The sequence below is a fragment of the Pan paniscus genome, chromosome 6 (assembly GCF_029289425.2).
Source record: "Pan paniscus chromosome 6, NHGRI_mPanPan1-v2.0_pri, whole genome shotgun sequence".
NCBI lineage: Eukaryota > Metazoa > Chordata > Mammalia > Primates > Hominidae > Pan > Pan paniscus.
This window is the reverse complement of record NC_073255.2, coordinates 10,230,288-10,245,933: the sequence shown is the minus strand read 5'-3', so window position 1 is coordinate 10,245,933 and position 15,646 is coordinate 10,230,288.

The window sequence follows — 15,646 nt, the reverse complement described above, 5'->3', positions numbered from 1 at the left end:
CTCCAGGGAGCCCCCAGGGTTTCTTCTGCCCCGCCACCAATGGGGTCAGCACCTTTGCTCCAGGCCTTGCCCATCCCTTCTAAAGGACTGGGAGCCCCCTGAAAGTAGAGACCTGCTTTTGTTCTCTTTGGATCCTCAGTGCTCAGTGAGGCATACAGGGGCTGGCATACAGCAGGAGCCAAATATTTGCTTGAAGGGCAGACTGCATTGGGAGCTGAATAAGGAAGTGTTGAGTGAGGTGACTCCATTCACCTGGGAGCCTCCGTTTTCTCCCAGGTGAATGGAATCACCTGGTGGCGGGGGCTGCTGACGCACTCTTAGGGCGGGACACCCCTCTCCTTCCTCTGCTGCTGTCTGGGCGGAGGTGGGGGGTGCTGCTGCAGGGGGGCCCAGTCCATTGCTCCAACTAGTTAATCTTAAAGTTCATGACGGCCGGGCGCAGTGGCTCACACCTATAATCCCAGCACGTTGGGAGGCCAAGGTGGGCGGAACACCTGAGGTCAGGAGCTTGAGACCAGCCTGGCCAACGTGGTGAAACCCCATCTCTACTAAATATACAAAAATTAGCTGGGCGTGGTGGTGGGCGCCTGTAAGCCCAGCTACCCAGGAGGCTGAGGTGGGAGAATTGATTGAACCCAGGAGGCAGAGGTTGCAGTGAGTCGAGATGGCTCCACTGCACTCCAACCTGGGTGACAAGAGCAAAACTCCATCTGGAAAAAATAAAATAAAATAAAATAAAAATAAAGTTCACAAGCTCCAGTGCTTCCCATAAGCCTAGAGCTTTCAATGGGGATCCTTGCCTTGTCCTGGATGTGGGGGTGGGGTTTCCAGATAAGAATTATTTGGTGGGCCAGGTGCAGCGGCTCATGCCTATAATCCCAGCACTTTGAGAGGCCAAGGCGAGAGGATGGCTTGAGCACAGGAGTTTCAGACCAGCCTGGGCAACATAGAGACTCTATCTCTACCAAAAAAAAAAAAAAGCGAAAATAAGCTGGGCATGGTGGTGTGTGCCTGTAATCCCAGCTACTCGGGAGGCTGAGGCGGGAGGATTGTGTTAGCCTGGGAGGTGGAGGCTGCAGTGAGCTGTGATCGTGCCACTGCGCCCCAGCCTGGACAATAGAGCAAAGCCCTGTCTCTAAAAATAAATAAGTAAATCAATAATAAAAACATTATTAGGTGCATGTGAGACATTTTCTAGATGCAGGGGACGCATCAAGGGTCCCTGCTCCCCTGGAGTTGCACTTAAATGGTGGGTGCTGGCAATAAACAGGTACAGTAATTTCGGAAGCATCAAATGCTTGGAAGACTAGATGGGGATGGAGCAGGCACCAGCACGTGACTAGGGGACAGGGCTGGGCTTTGGTATCCAGGTGGTCTGAGAAGGCGATATCTGAATTGAGAGATTTGAATGATGGAAATGTTAGTGAGAAGGGTGTTCCCAGCACAGGGAACAGCCACTGCAAAGTGCTGAGTCTGGAAACAGCTCATTTAATTCAAGAACAGAAGGAGGGCCACTGTTGTGGGAACAGGGGCAGCGGGGAGAAGGGAGGTGAGGTTGGAGAAGGGAAACAGCCAAGGGGGGTCTTGTTGGCCATGGTGAGGGGTTGGAATCCTTGGAACAATGCTTTTTTTTTGAGACAGAGTCTCGCTCTGTCACCCAGGCTGGAGTGCAGTGGTGCGATCTCGACTCACTGCAGTCTCTGCCTCCCCAGTTCAAGCGATTCTCCTGCCTCAGCCTCCCAAGTAGCTGGGATTACAGGCACCCACCACCACGCCTAGTTAATTTTTGTATTTTTAGTAGAGACAGGGTTTCACCACTGGTCTCAAACTCCTGACCTCAGGTGATCCGCCTGCCTTGGCCTCCCAAAGTGCTGGGGATTACAGGCATGAGCTACCGCGCCCGCCACAAGGCTTTTTTTTTTTTTTTTTTTTTTTTTTTTTGCCAGATCTCCCCATTGCTGGGTTGCTGGTGGGACTGAAAATGGGACCAACCCTTTTGGAACATAAACTGGCTTAAAAGACATGCTTACCTTTTGGTCCAGAAAAATCTGGCCTGAGGAAATATTTCTAAATGCAGAAAAGTTTTTATATACAAAGACGTTCGTCATAAGAGCCAAACACTGCAAATAGTCCCCTTGGCCAAGACAAGTCCCCGATTTACGTTACCCGCCACGGGGAACAGATGACATGATTGTTATATTTGAAAAACCCAGAGAAATCAGGGAAATAATATGTAACCCTGCAGAGAAATCTGAAGTCACCACCAGGCTATGCGGTTAGGAAAATTTAGAATAATATGGAAAGCTGGCAGCATGACAGCGTTAGGGGATACAGAAACAGCAAAGGGAAACACAAAAGATGCTTTCCACTGTGTGCAGAAAAAAAACAAAAAAGGAAAAAACTGGGTAAAATGATTTTCTGGTAAACTATAAATAAGCAGAAAAGCTGTTATCAGAAAGAAAGAAATCTAAATAGAACAATGGAAAGGGCGTGGGGAAATTTGTTAAAGAATTTCTACTTTCCTGCTGGGCGCAGTGGCTCACGCCTGCAATCCCAGCACTTTGGGAGGCCAAGGAGGGCGGATCACTTTGAGCTCAGGAGTTTGAGACCAGCCTGGGCAACACGGTGAAACCCCGTCTCTACTAAAAATACAAAAATTAGCTGGGCGTGGTGGTGCATGCCTGTAATCCCAGCTGCTTGGGAGGCTGAGGCAGGAGAATTGCTTGAACCTGGGAGGCGGAGGTTGCACTGAGCTGAGATCTTACCGTTGCACTCCAGCCTGGGAGACAGAGTGAGACTCCGTCTCAAAAAGAAAGAAAGAAATTTATAGATTTCACTGTTTAACAGTTGTGCCTAAAAACAAAACTAAACAAAGCCCATACCACATTTTGACCTCTAGCTAACGATATGCATGTTTAAGGGCCAAGTGCCCTAATGTCTGCCACTGACTTTGAAATGCGTGGAAATTTGGAATTGGCAGGTGGATAGGGAGCTAGATAGATGGATAGGTAGGGATCAGAAAAAGCAGAGAGCAGAATGCGGGCAGTGAGCACGTGAGTTTTCACTGCGTAATTCTTTCCACTTTTTAAAAAATAGAGATGAGGTCTCACTGTGTTGCCCTGGTTGGTCTCAAACTCCTGGCCTCAAGTGATCCTCACACCTCAGCCTCTGCCTCCCAAAGTGCTGGGATTACAGGAGGGTGAGCTGCCACCTCCTGGCCTTCTTCTTCTTCTTCTTTTTTTTTTTAGATGGAGTCTTGCTCTGTCACCCAGGCTGGAGTGCAGTGGTGCGATCTCTGTTCACTGCAACCTCTGCCTCCTGGGTTCAAGTGATTCTCCTTCCTCAGCCTCCTGAATAGCTGTGATTATAGGTGCATACCACCACACCCGACTAATTTTTGTGTTTTTAGTAGAGACGGGGTTTTGCCATGTTGGCCAAGCTGGTCTCGAACTCCTGTTCTCAGGTGTTCCACCCACCTCGGCCTCCCAAAGCGCTGGGATTACAGGTGCGAGCCACTGCACCCGGCCCTTTTTTTAAAAATAGAGATGGGGTTCTTGCTATATAATCTAGACTAGTCTTAAGCTCCTGGCCCCAAGCGATCCTCCCACCTCAGCTTCCCAAAATGCTAGGATTATAGGTGTGAGCCACCATGCTCAGCTTCCACTGTTTTTTATGTTTAAAAATTTCATAGTAAGGTAAGGCAGGAGGATTGCTTGAGGCCAGGAGTTCGAGACCAGCCTGGGCAACATACTGAGACTCTTATCTCTAAAAATATTTTAAAAATTATCTGGGCATGGTGGTCCACTCCTGTAGTCCCAGCTACTCAGGCAGCTGAGGTGAGAGGATTGCTTGAGCCCAGGAGGCAGAGGCTGCAGTAAGCTGTGATCCCACCACTGCACACCAGCCTGGGAGACAAAGCGAGACCCCATCTCTTTAAAATAAAACATAATAAAATGTTTGGGGGGAGGAGAGGCCGGGCACAGTGGCTCAGCCTGTAATCCCAGCACTTTGGGAGGCCAAGGCAGGTGGATCACCTGAGGTCGGGAGTTTGAGACCAGTCTAGCCCATATGGTGAAACCCTGCCTCTACTAAAAATACAAAAATCAGCAGGGTGTGGTGGCGGGTGCCTGTAATCCCAGCTACTTGGAAGCATGAGGCAGGAGAGTCACTTGAACCCGGGAGGCAGAGGTTGCTGTGAGCCGAGATCATACCTCTTTACTCCAGCCTGAGTGACAGAGCAAGACTCCGTCTCAAAAAAAAAAAAAAAAAAAAAAAAAAAGTTGGGGGAAGGAAAGAAAAATAAAGAGAGCCCAGTGGGGCAAACCCCCGCCCAGCCCTTGCCGCCTGCCACTGCTCCAGCCGGGCTGTTCCAGGCTGGGCAGCTGTGCCATCTTCTTCTGGCAGAGATCAAACTTAATTCGTTCCCAGCTTATTAACTTAAAGCCCATTAGAATCTTTCCCGTCAATCCGTACACGCAGTGGAGATCAGACAGAGATGGGGTGAAGGGCCCTGCTTGGGACACGGTTCCCTGGGGAGGCAGAGGGAGAGGGGGCTGGCCGGCTGGGCTTTCGGGGGATGAGAGCCTCCCACCTCCTCAGTCTCCCTGGGTGTAGGGAGTGGCTTTCATAGACATCAGCTCCTCTCATTCGCACAGGGACCTGGGTACCAGTGAACCACCTTTTGCAGACCAAGGAGCCAGCTGGTGAGTGCTGAGGTGGGGGTCCCACTGAGGAATGGTGGGTCTGATAGCATGACACCAGCCATCATCATGGTGACACATTACTGCATTTCTGCTCTCAGCAATTCCAAGACAGGGGCAGGACTGGGCCACCTTATGGTGGGCCCAGGGACCAAGGCTGGCAAGCCTGACCGTGGACAGAAGCACCCCTTGCAAACTCGCTGAGCCCCAGGATCAGAGTCCCTGGGCCGTTCCGCGTCAGCCCCATGTCTGCCTTTGCCGGGACGGGACACCGCCTGCTTCCCCTGCATTCAGGCACCATGGAGTCAAACTTGCAAGAGAAAACGAGACCCACGGCCAGGCGTGGTGGCTCACGCCTGTAATCTCAGGACTTTGGGAGGCCGAGGTGGGTGGATCACCTGATGTCGGGAGTTTGAGACCAGCCTGGCCAACGTGGCGAAACCCCGTCCCTACCAAAAATACAAAAATTAGCCAGGCATGGTGGTGCGTGCCTGTAATCCCAGGTACTCGGGAGGCTGAGGCAGGAGAATCGCTTGTACACAGGAGGCAGAGGTTGCAGTGAGCTGAGATTGTGCCACTGCACTTCAGCCCAGGTGATGGAGCAAGACTCCATCTCCAAAAAAAAAGAAAGAAAAAAAGAAAGAAAAAAGAAAATGAGACCCAACCATCTGGGCCAAACAAGCAAATTCAATCAACAAATTAAGCCCCATGAACCTCTCTGGAGAGGGCAAGGCAGCCTGTGTGCGCTGAACGGCAGGGCTCTGCAGGAACAGGGAGGGGCTGGCGCTCACCGCACCAGCTACGCGCCAGGCTCTGGGCCAAGAGTGTCCTCTGCTCAGAACCTCACAGTGACTGCAGGAGGGGAGACATCCCAGACAGATGGGAAACCCAGGCTCGGAGAGGTAGAGGAGCTCACCCAAGTCACACAGTGAGGCCAGGCAGATTCTGGTCCCTCCCCAGGCCGCGGTCCCGTCAGCCCTGCCCGGTTAAGCTGCCCCACTGGACGCCCCCACTCTCATTCCAGGCCCCTCTTCCTGAAGACCAGAGAGGTGCGCCCCAGGCCAGGCTTCTAGGACTGGGGCCCCAAGCCATAGGTGGCCTCCTGGAGCTTCATCCCCCAGGACACCCCAGGCCGGAGAGGTGCGGTAAAGTCTTTCTGGGACTGCGGGCCGCAGCTGGAGACAGGCCCAGGACAGGAGGAGCCTCCTGGCCCAGCTCCAGGAGCTGTCGGCTGGAAGGAGCACTTCATTACCAGCTGGGCTGCTGTGAACGAGGTTACAGGGGAGGGAGGCCCAAGGGACCCTAGGTCGACCTGGAGTCCCCTTTCCAGCCAGCTCCAAACCCCTCCATGCAGCTGGGCACCCCAGGCCCTGCTCGAGTCCATGAGGTGCCTCCCCACCCAACCCCCCACTGGAAGCACCAGCCATACCCAATCATGCCCATGCATCTGTAAGGTGTAAGGACTAGTGTTGCCTCCTCCAGGAAGCCTTCCCTGGCTGCTGCATGGTAGGAGTGACTCTGAGCACCCTGAGCACACATCATCTCATCGAATCCTCCCTGTGACCTCTGTGGGAGGCTCAAGGGAATGAGGCCCAGAGAGGTGAAGGCAGCTGCCCAAGGCCACCCAGCGTGGAAGCTTGAATCAGCTCCTCTCTGGGCCTCGTGACAGGGCTGGGTACCGAGGAGGGCCTGATAAGTGTTGTTGAAAGAATTTTGTCAAAAGGGCTGGGTGAAGGGACTACTGTTGGGGACGGAGGGGCAGGGATGCTGCCCAGGGTGCAGCCCCCACCCTGTTGACCCCAGATGAAGGCAGGAAGGATGGCTAGATTCCCACAGATTCATCCAGTCCCTGAGCGCCTACATAATAGCTCCTGTTTTACGCCTTTGGCATTAACGTGCCCATTTCACAGATGAGAAAACTGATGTCAGAGGGCCTGAGGCCAGTGCAAGGTTCCCAGCTGGGCTCCAAGGGAGCACAGAGCCAAGACCTGAACCCAGGTCTGCCTGGGCCCCGAGCCACTGTCTTTCCCAAGACCCCCAGGTCAGCCGAGGATCCTGGCCTTACCTGGTTCTTACCTGGGACTTTCCTGTGCTCCTTCTAAGGCCTCTCCCCATGGCATCAGCGTCTGCCCGGCATACACACTACTCGGAGGAGCCTTTGTACTCTCTATTTACAAGAGGAGGCTGTGAGCACATTAGCAGGGTAACCAGGGAAAATGTTTGGCGTCCGTGGGTGAGAGTTGGAGCCATCTGTTCCCAAGTGCTGAGAAAACACTGGAGCACTCCCTGGAGCCATGGTGCCCGGCAGAGCTCCAGGAAGTGGGACCAGGCACCTGCAGGCTGTGTGTCCTGGGGCAGGGCGCTTACCCTCTCTGGGCCTCAGTGTCTGGATCCGTAAAACCTGCGGGTCTGTCCAGCCTCGTGACTCCAGGATGCTCCCTGTCTCCTTTCCCCTCCTGCCCCTCTGCTCCTGGGCTCCGCACATCCTTTCTGTGCCCCCACCCTGAGACCAAGCCCTTCCCGGGAAGGAAGGCTGGCGGCCTCCACCGTGACGACAGCGCCGGCCTGCCCAGCACCGGCCTTGGGGATTTATTTACCATTGGACTCATTTGTTCCCAAGCTGAAAATAGCTTTATTGTTCCCTCTAAAGACAAAGATAATATTTCACCAATCCAGAAATGTATGCTGTAGAAAAGTAAATCGAGAGAGAGCGCCTCCCCGCCTATGCCAGGCACCTGTCCCTGAGAGCAGCGGCCCAGGACCTGCCAAGCAGCTGGTCACACAGTGGGCCATACACAGGGTGGGATCCTTGACTGGGGTATTTCAGAGACAGAGAGATAAAAAGGGGCGGCAGGGGCTGGGTGCGTTGGCTCGCGCCCGTAATCCCAGCACTTTGGGAGGCTGAGGTAGGCGGATCACCTGAGGTCAGGAGTTCGAGACCAGCCTGACCAATATGGTGAAACCCCATCTCTACTAAAAGTACAAAAACTAGTCAGGCGTGGTGGCAGGTGCCTGTAATCCCAGCTACTCAGGAGGCTGAGGCAGGAGAATCGCTTGAACCTGGGAGGCGGAGGTTGGGGTGAGCTGAGATCACGCCATTGTACTCCGGCCTGGGTGAAAAAGCAAGACTCTGTCTCAAAAAAACAAAAAAAGAGGTAGATGGCGGGGAGGGAGAGAGAGGGAGGGAGAGACAGGAAAAGAGAGAGGGGATGTGAGAGAGAGGGAGAGACAGAGGGAGACAGGAGAGAAAGGGAGAGAGAAGTGGAGGGGGAGAAGGACAGGGAGACAGGGAAAAAGAGAGGATTACTCCTCCCCACCTGGGACTCTTCAGCTCCTCATCAGTGTCCCTGGAGGCTGGGCCTCAGGGGTGGCTCCTTGGGGACAGGTGTCCTTTCCCCCACCTTGCCCTTCTCCCCTAGTCAGGACAGAAGAAGAGTTTCTAGTCTGAGTCTTACCGCCTCCTAACCGTGTGACCTAAGACAAGCGCCTTTGTCTTACCGAGCCTCAGTGGCCTCAGCTGTAACGTGGGGTAACCATGGCACAGGATAACTGCGAGTTACATGGACCATGTGTGGCAGTCCCTGAGCCTGGGCTGGCACTGAATTGGTGTCCAGCGGCCATTTGCCGTGGCCAATAGGATCAATAAAACGCCTGGGGTATCTGGCCGCTCGGTGGAAATTGACCCACGCGGGGCCTTTGCTGGCCACACCGGGCCCCTTGGTGAGGCTGGGGCACGTCACCTTGTCCATGAGTGGACGTGGACATGGACGTGGGCTCCTTTGCTGGAGGGAACAGCTCTGTGCTGTCCTGGAACTGCTCCCAGCAGCTCCAGAGAGCTGATTAGCACATTTTCAAGAAATATTGCAAGAAGGTTGTTAAACTCAGCCACTGTTTATTTTATTTTATTTTATTTTCTATTTTATGATAGAGTCTCACTCTGTCACCAGGCTGGAGTGCAGTGGTGCAATCTCGGCTCACTGCAACCTCTGCCTCCCTGGTTCAAGTGATTCTCCTGCCTCAGCCTCCTGAGTAGCTGGGACTACAGGTGCGCACCGCCATGCCTGGCTAATTTTTCTATTTTTAGTAGAGGCGGGGTTTCACCATGTTGGCCAGGATGGTCTCGATCTCTTGACCTCGTGATCTGCCCACCTCAGCCTCCCAAAGTGCTGGGATTACAGGCATGAGCCACCGCGCCCGGCCAGCCATTGTTAAAAATGGAATGAAATAAACATACAAAGGTAATACAAACTCAAAATTCATCACTGTCTAATTATTTGACTAGGGTCTGCATTCTCCGGGTTATTTCCGTCCCTGGTACCCTGTAGGATGGAAACGCCAAATGACAGTGTGCTGTGCGGCTGCGTTCTCTCCCCAAATCCAAGTCCAGTGATGTCATCTTGGCACCTTGAAATCAACCACGGACCAGTGTCGTGGTTGGCACCTCTAATCCCAGAGCCACAGGAAGCCGAGGTGGGAGGATGGCTTGAACCCAAGAATTTGAATACAGTCTGGTCAACATGGTGAAACCCCAACTCTACAATAAATACGAAAGTTAGCCGGGCCTGGTGGCGCACACCTGTAGTCCCAGCTACTTGGGAGGCTGAAGAGGGAGGATTGCTTGAGCCTGGGAGGCAGAGGCTGCAGTGAGCTGAAATTGTACCACTGCACTCTGGCCCCAATGACAAAAGTGAGACCCTGTCTCAAATTAAAAAAAAAAAAAGGAAAAGAAAAAGAAAAAAAGAAAGATATGAAACAGGAGCTGGATGCCTGCCTCTAGTCCCAGCTACTCAGGTGGAAGCCGAGGTGGGAAGATTGCTTGAGCCTAGGAGTTTGAATCCAGCCTGGACAACATAGCAAGACCCTGTCTCTAAAAAAAAAATTTAAAAAAGAAAAGTATGAGACAGAATGTATTTGCCTAGCAGTTTTTCCGCTTGATTTATAACTCTTAAGTATGATGTGTGAGCGTTTCATCGTTTGGCCCTCATCCCAGGCCTTGTATATTTAGGGGTAGGTATGACCTCAAGTTCCAGCCTCCATATCTTCTTCTTTTTAGAGACAAGCTCTTGCTCTGTTTCCCTGGCTGGACTGCAGTGGCACAATCATAGCTCACTGCAGCCTCAAACTCATGGGTTCAAGTGATTCTCCTGCCTCAGCCTCCCTGAGTAGCTGGGACTACAGGAATATGCCACCACGCCTGTAGTCCCAGCTACACAATTTAAAAAATTTTTTGTAGAGACAGGGTCTCACTATGTTGCCCAGCCCTGTCTCAAACTCCTGAACTCAAGTGATCCTCCTGCCTCAGCCTTCCAAAGTGCTGGGATTACAGGCAAGAGCCACTGCACTCAGCCTCTGACTATATATCTTTGTTCGTGCTGTTTCGTCTTCTAAAAACACCAGTCCCCTTGGAAGCCTTCCTGGGCTGTCTGAACACGGCTGTGGTTGTTATAATTATGGGCTGTGAGCCTGATGAGGTGGGGATGGGTCCCAAGGTCGAGGCTCCTTGAGGGGGCTAGTCCCAGCCCGCTAAGAGCACGGGTTGGTGAGAGGCGGCTGGTTTGTCCCTGAAGGAGCTTATCTTGGCTGAATTCTCTTAATCCTCTTGCAGGATTAAGGAAACTCAATGCACATCCCGTTGATAATGCCCTTTAAGGATTTAATAAGCTTTGGGCTTTCCAAGAGAAAGCCTTGGATGAGGAATTTGAAAAACTTGCCTCAGCTCCAGACTTTGCTTCTCACTCACTGGGTGACCTTGATCTGTGGCTCCATTTCTCTACCTGCAAAGAAAAGGGGTAAGTGGTGGCCTGTGGTCCCTGCGCTGTTGTGTGTCTTAGGGGAGGGCTGCACACAACAGCTGGGACTACAGGTGCGCACCACCACTCCTGGGCTGACTTTGGATTTTTAGTAGAGCTGGGGGTTTCACCATGTTGGCCAGGATGGTCTCGATCTCTTGACCTCGTGATCTGCCGCCTCAGCCTCCCAAAGTGGCTACAGTGTGTATTGGTTTGGGAAACTTCCACCCCACCTGCCCTGGGGGGAGGTAGGGCTGTGAGTCACCAAAGCATCACTGAGGCCAGTCACGGGACAGTATCCATTGGAACACAGAGGTTGGTCAGGGAAGGGCATATGGCTCGAGCCTGGCCTGTCAGAGCCTTCCATAGAACTTTTATGAGGTCTTCCTGGATGGGTTTATTTTATGGCACCTCAATTTGGGGAGATAAGATCAAGCTGCCGTAGACACCCGTCCGCCATGTGCCCAGCACCTATGTGCAGAATGAGGTTCATGAAGACAAACGAAACAGCGATCAAGCCAGAGCCCTGGCAGCATTACTTGAGACCCTGGATCTAGCCTTACCTGACACCTACTCTGTGGGCCAGTAAATTCCCTTTTTAGCATAAAGCTGTTTGAGTGGCATTTCTGCCACTTGGAACTGAAGGAGTGTGGCTGTACCTGTTTCCAGGAAGAGGAATCGATGGATTTCATCAAATTCTCCTTGATTCCCACAAAGACTAAGAAGCCCTGCTACGGTTTGAATGTTTGTCTTCTCCAACACTCATGTTGAAATTTATCCCCAATGCGGCAGTATTGAGAGGTGGGGCCTTTAAGAGCTGATTGGGTCACGCGGGCTCTGCCCTCTCGAATGGAGTAATCCGTTCATTAATTATGGGTTATTATGGGAGTGGGATTGGTGGCCTTATAAGAAGAAGAGAGATTTGAGATAGGATGCTCAGCCCTCTCACCATGGGATGCCCTGTGCCTCCCTGGGACTCTGCAGAGAGGAGTCCCCACTAGCAAGAAGGTCCTCACCAGACACAGCCCCACAGCCTTGGAGTTCCCAGCCTCTAGAACTGTAAGAAATAAATAGTTTTTGTTTTTTTTTTTTTTGACACGGAGTTTCGCTCTGTCACCCAGGCTGGAGTGCAGTGGCATGATCTGGGCTCACCACAAGCTCCACCTCCCAGGTTCACGCCATTCTCCTGCCTCAGCCTCTGGAGTAGCTGGGACTACAGGCACCTGCCACCACGCCTGGCTAATTTTTTGTATTTTTAGTAGAGACGGGGTTTCACCATGTTAGCCAGGATGGTCTCGATCTTCTGATCTTGTGATCCTCCCGCCTCGGCCTCCCAAAGTGCTGGGATTACAGGCGTGAGCCACTGCGCCCAGCCGGTCACAGCTCTTTTTTCTGCTATCCCAGGTCACCGTAGTGCCGGGCGATTCTTGACCCCCTGTCCTCCCTCATGTGAACCATGCCTTTGCAAATAACCCTCCTTGAATTACCCTGATCTCAATCTGCTGTTTTCTGTTGGTGTCTCAAAGAGGCAAGAGCCACCAAAAAACTTTATGATCAAATAAAAGGTGGTGGCCCCAGGATGACCATGTAGACCCTGGGGTGGAGCAGAAAGGGTGCTGAGCTGCCAGGAGACGGGACATACTCAGGGTGTTTCTCGGGTGTGCAGAGTCACTCTTGGATACTCTCCTTCATCATCAGTAACATAAAAGTTCACCTAAAACAGCCCAACATCTCTCTGGTCCTAACTCCTACAGCATCCTTTTTTTTTTTTTTTTTTTTTAATTTTCTTGAGGCAGGGTCTTGCTCTGTTGCCCAGGCTGGAATGCAGTGGCACCATGATAGCTCACTGCAGCCTCGACCTCCCGGACTCCAGCGATCCTCCCATCTCAGCCTCCTGAGTGTCTAGGACCACAGGTCCACGCCACCACACGCGGCTAATTGTTGTGGGGTTTGTAGAGATGGGCTTTCACCATATTGCCTGGGCTAGTCTCGAACTCCTGGGCTCAAGTGATCGTCCTGCTGGGAGGATCCCAAAGTGCTGGGATTACAGGCGTGAGCCACCATGCCTGGCCTGAACATCAATTCTTGAGAGCAGCATATTTCATGTTTACAACATTAACTTTATTTTATTTCATTTTTAAGAGTCAGGGTATGGCTGGGCGTGGTGGCTCACACCTGTAATTCCAGCACTTTGGGAGGCCGAGGTGAGCAGATCACTTGAGGTCAGGAGTTCAAAACCAGCCTGGCCAACGTAGGGAAACTCCATCTTTACTGAAAATACAAAAATTAGCTGGGTGTGGTGGTGGACATCTGTAATCCCAGCTACTTGGGAGGCTGAGGTATGAGAATTGCTTGAACCCGGGAGGTGGAGGTTGCAGTGAGTTGAGGTCTTGCCACTGCATTCCAGGCTGGGCTGCAGAGCTAGACTCTGTCTCCAAAAAAAAAAAAAAAAGAGTCAGGGTCTCGCTCCGTTGCACAGGCTGGAGTGCAGTGGTGCGATCATAGCTCGCTGCATTGTAGCCTTGACCTCTTGGACTCAAGCTATCCTCCTGCCTCAGCCTCCTGAGTAGCTAACAGGCATGCACCCCCATGCCTGGTTAATTTTTTGCTTTTGTAGAGATGGGGTCTCACTATGTTGCCCAGGCTAAATAACATAAAGAACGTAAGCAATCCTCTGGCCTTGGCCTCCCAAAGTGCTGGGATTATAGCCATGAGCCACCCACACCTGGGCAGAGGGAAGTTCTTAAAAAGGAAGCCTGGTGAGATGAAGCAATGCACACAATATAACGTTCCGTGGGAATGCAGAATGCGCGTTGCTTTATGAAATGTGTGTAAAAGTCAGGTTTTGTTGGGTGAAATAAATATGCATGTGGGGGAGGGTGGGAAAGAACTCTGTCCTTAGCTAAAAGTTCACCTGTGAAGTCTTGGAGCACTTGCCTGTGCAGCTGAGGTGAGTGTGAGAGTCATATTTCACAGTACCCTCCCCACTCCCCCAAGATGTCAAAGGGACTACCTGGAAACCACTCTGTGACTCCCAACATCTTGTTCTAAGCGAGGTTTGTTGTTATCCCAGGGATGCCAAAACACTGAGAATTCCTGCCTTGTGCCACACGTGGATTAACTCCCCATGAACTTAATGTTTCCTTTTTTTTTTTTTTTTGAGATGGAGTTTTGCTCTTGTCGCCCAGGCTGGAGTGCAGTGGTGCGATCTCAGCTCACTGTAACCTCTGCATCCCGGGTTCAAGCAATTCTCCTGCCTCAGCCTCCTGAGTAGCTGGGATTACAAGCGCCCACCACCAAGCCTGGCTAATTTTTGTATTTTTAGTAGAGACTGGGTTTTGCTATATTGGCCAGGCTGGTCTCGAACTCCTGACCTCAAGTGATCCACCCACCTCAGTCTCCCAAAGTGTTGGAAATACAGGTGTGAGCCACCACGCCTGGCCTTAATTTTTCCTTTTTAGCCAAAGGTTGTGAGTGGTCTGATGGCTTCTGATCCAGTCCCATCTCAGTTTTCTTGGGCTTTTAAGGACATTTAATAATTGATGGGGTGGCTCCCTTCTGAGCCATCGGCAGCAGAGGGCGCTTTGGATTCTGGTGCTTTGACCTGCAGGAGGAAGAGAGCGTCTCTGGGACTTTATCACCCGGCACCCTGCACTGTATGGCCTTGGGCAAGTCATGCCTCCTCTTGGGGCCTTGGCCATCAAGTCTATGAGATGGGCCATGTTGTCCAGGCTGGTCTCGAACTCCTGACCTCAAGTGATCCTCCCACTTCGCCCTTCCAAAGTGCTGGGATTACAGGCGTCAGCCACCGCCCACACAGCCACCCACTTTTATCTCCCGGGAGGGCGCAACTCTTCTCCCTTTGGTTTCAATGTGAAAAATCCCAGGGGAGAATCTGATTGGCCCAGCTTGGGTCACATGGTTGCCCGGGGCCAGGAGGGTGGGGCAGCGGGATGGCAGCCACTTGGCTGGGGTGGGGGAGGAGGGGCTCTTCCTGACAAGGGGTGTCTGTCCAGAACAGAGAGGGTCCCAGCTTTTGAGTGATGGAGGGTTGCACTACGGCCTCTAGAGTCTTCTTCAGAGGGAGGAGAGAGTGCAAAGCTTGGGAGAAAAGGCTTCCAGGAGTTAAGTGGGAAACAGAGCTCCTCATCTATTCTTGTCCCTTTGATCCTCAATGGTATTGTCAATTCCATGACAACGGGAGACGCAGGCTCTTAAGTCACAAGTGATTTTCGCAAGCAACAAACTTTATATTTTTATCACTCCGAATCCTCCCAAATGACTGCTTTCTCAAGGGCTGTGTTTGGGGCCTGCCAGAGTCACCTCTAGGATCCACAGTGCCTCTAGGGGTGGGTGACACCCCACTGGTCCTGGGGCGCTCTTGGAATCTGCCTGGTGACGTCATTTCTGCCTCTGTCTGGTTCCTGCCTCCCGCCCCCTCCGCTCCTGTCTCCTCTGCCTCTTGAAGGACATTTGCAAGCAAATTGAGCTTTGTAGTGGAGAGCGTCAGCCTCAATTTCAGTTGAAACCATCATCTTCAGCTTGAGAGGACACACAGTCACATGAACACACACAGACACAGTGACACACACACACACCCCCAAAACGCTGTCACACACACAAATGCATATGTGCTTGGACACACACATAGACACACACAGACATATACATGCATGCAAGACACACACACACTGAAGCACACTCAGCCACAGACACACACAGACACATTCAGACACACAGAGGCGTGCACACAGATTCAGACAGGGATAGACAGATGAGCAAAGCAGGAGACAAAGGCGCCGCACAGATGGACAGACCTAGACACACACACACAAAGACACACACACAAAAAGATGCACACACACACAATCTCACGTAGATGCACACACTTGTCAGTCAGTGCTGGACTGGTCAGTATTTAACACACCCAGCGTTCTGACTTGTAGCAGTTGCTAATTTCCACGGTGTCAATATTCCCACCGGTTTCCAGCTATCATTATGAGGTCAGAGTTGGGGACAGGGCACACGGTCGTCTTTGGAGCTGGGAGGAGTCGGCTCTGACACCCGTGGCCACTGCCAGGCTCACACAGACACTCACAACAATAGACACACACGTGCTCTGCTGTAAACTGTCACTCCCCTGGTGTCCCAGCAGTC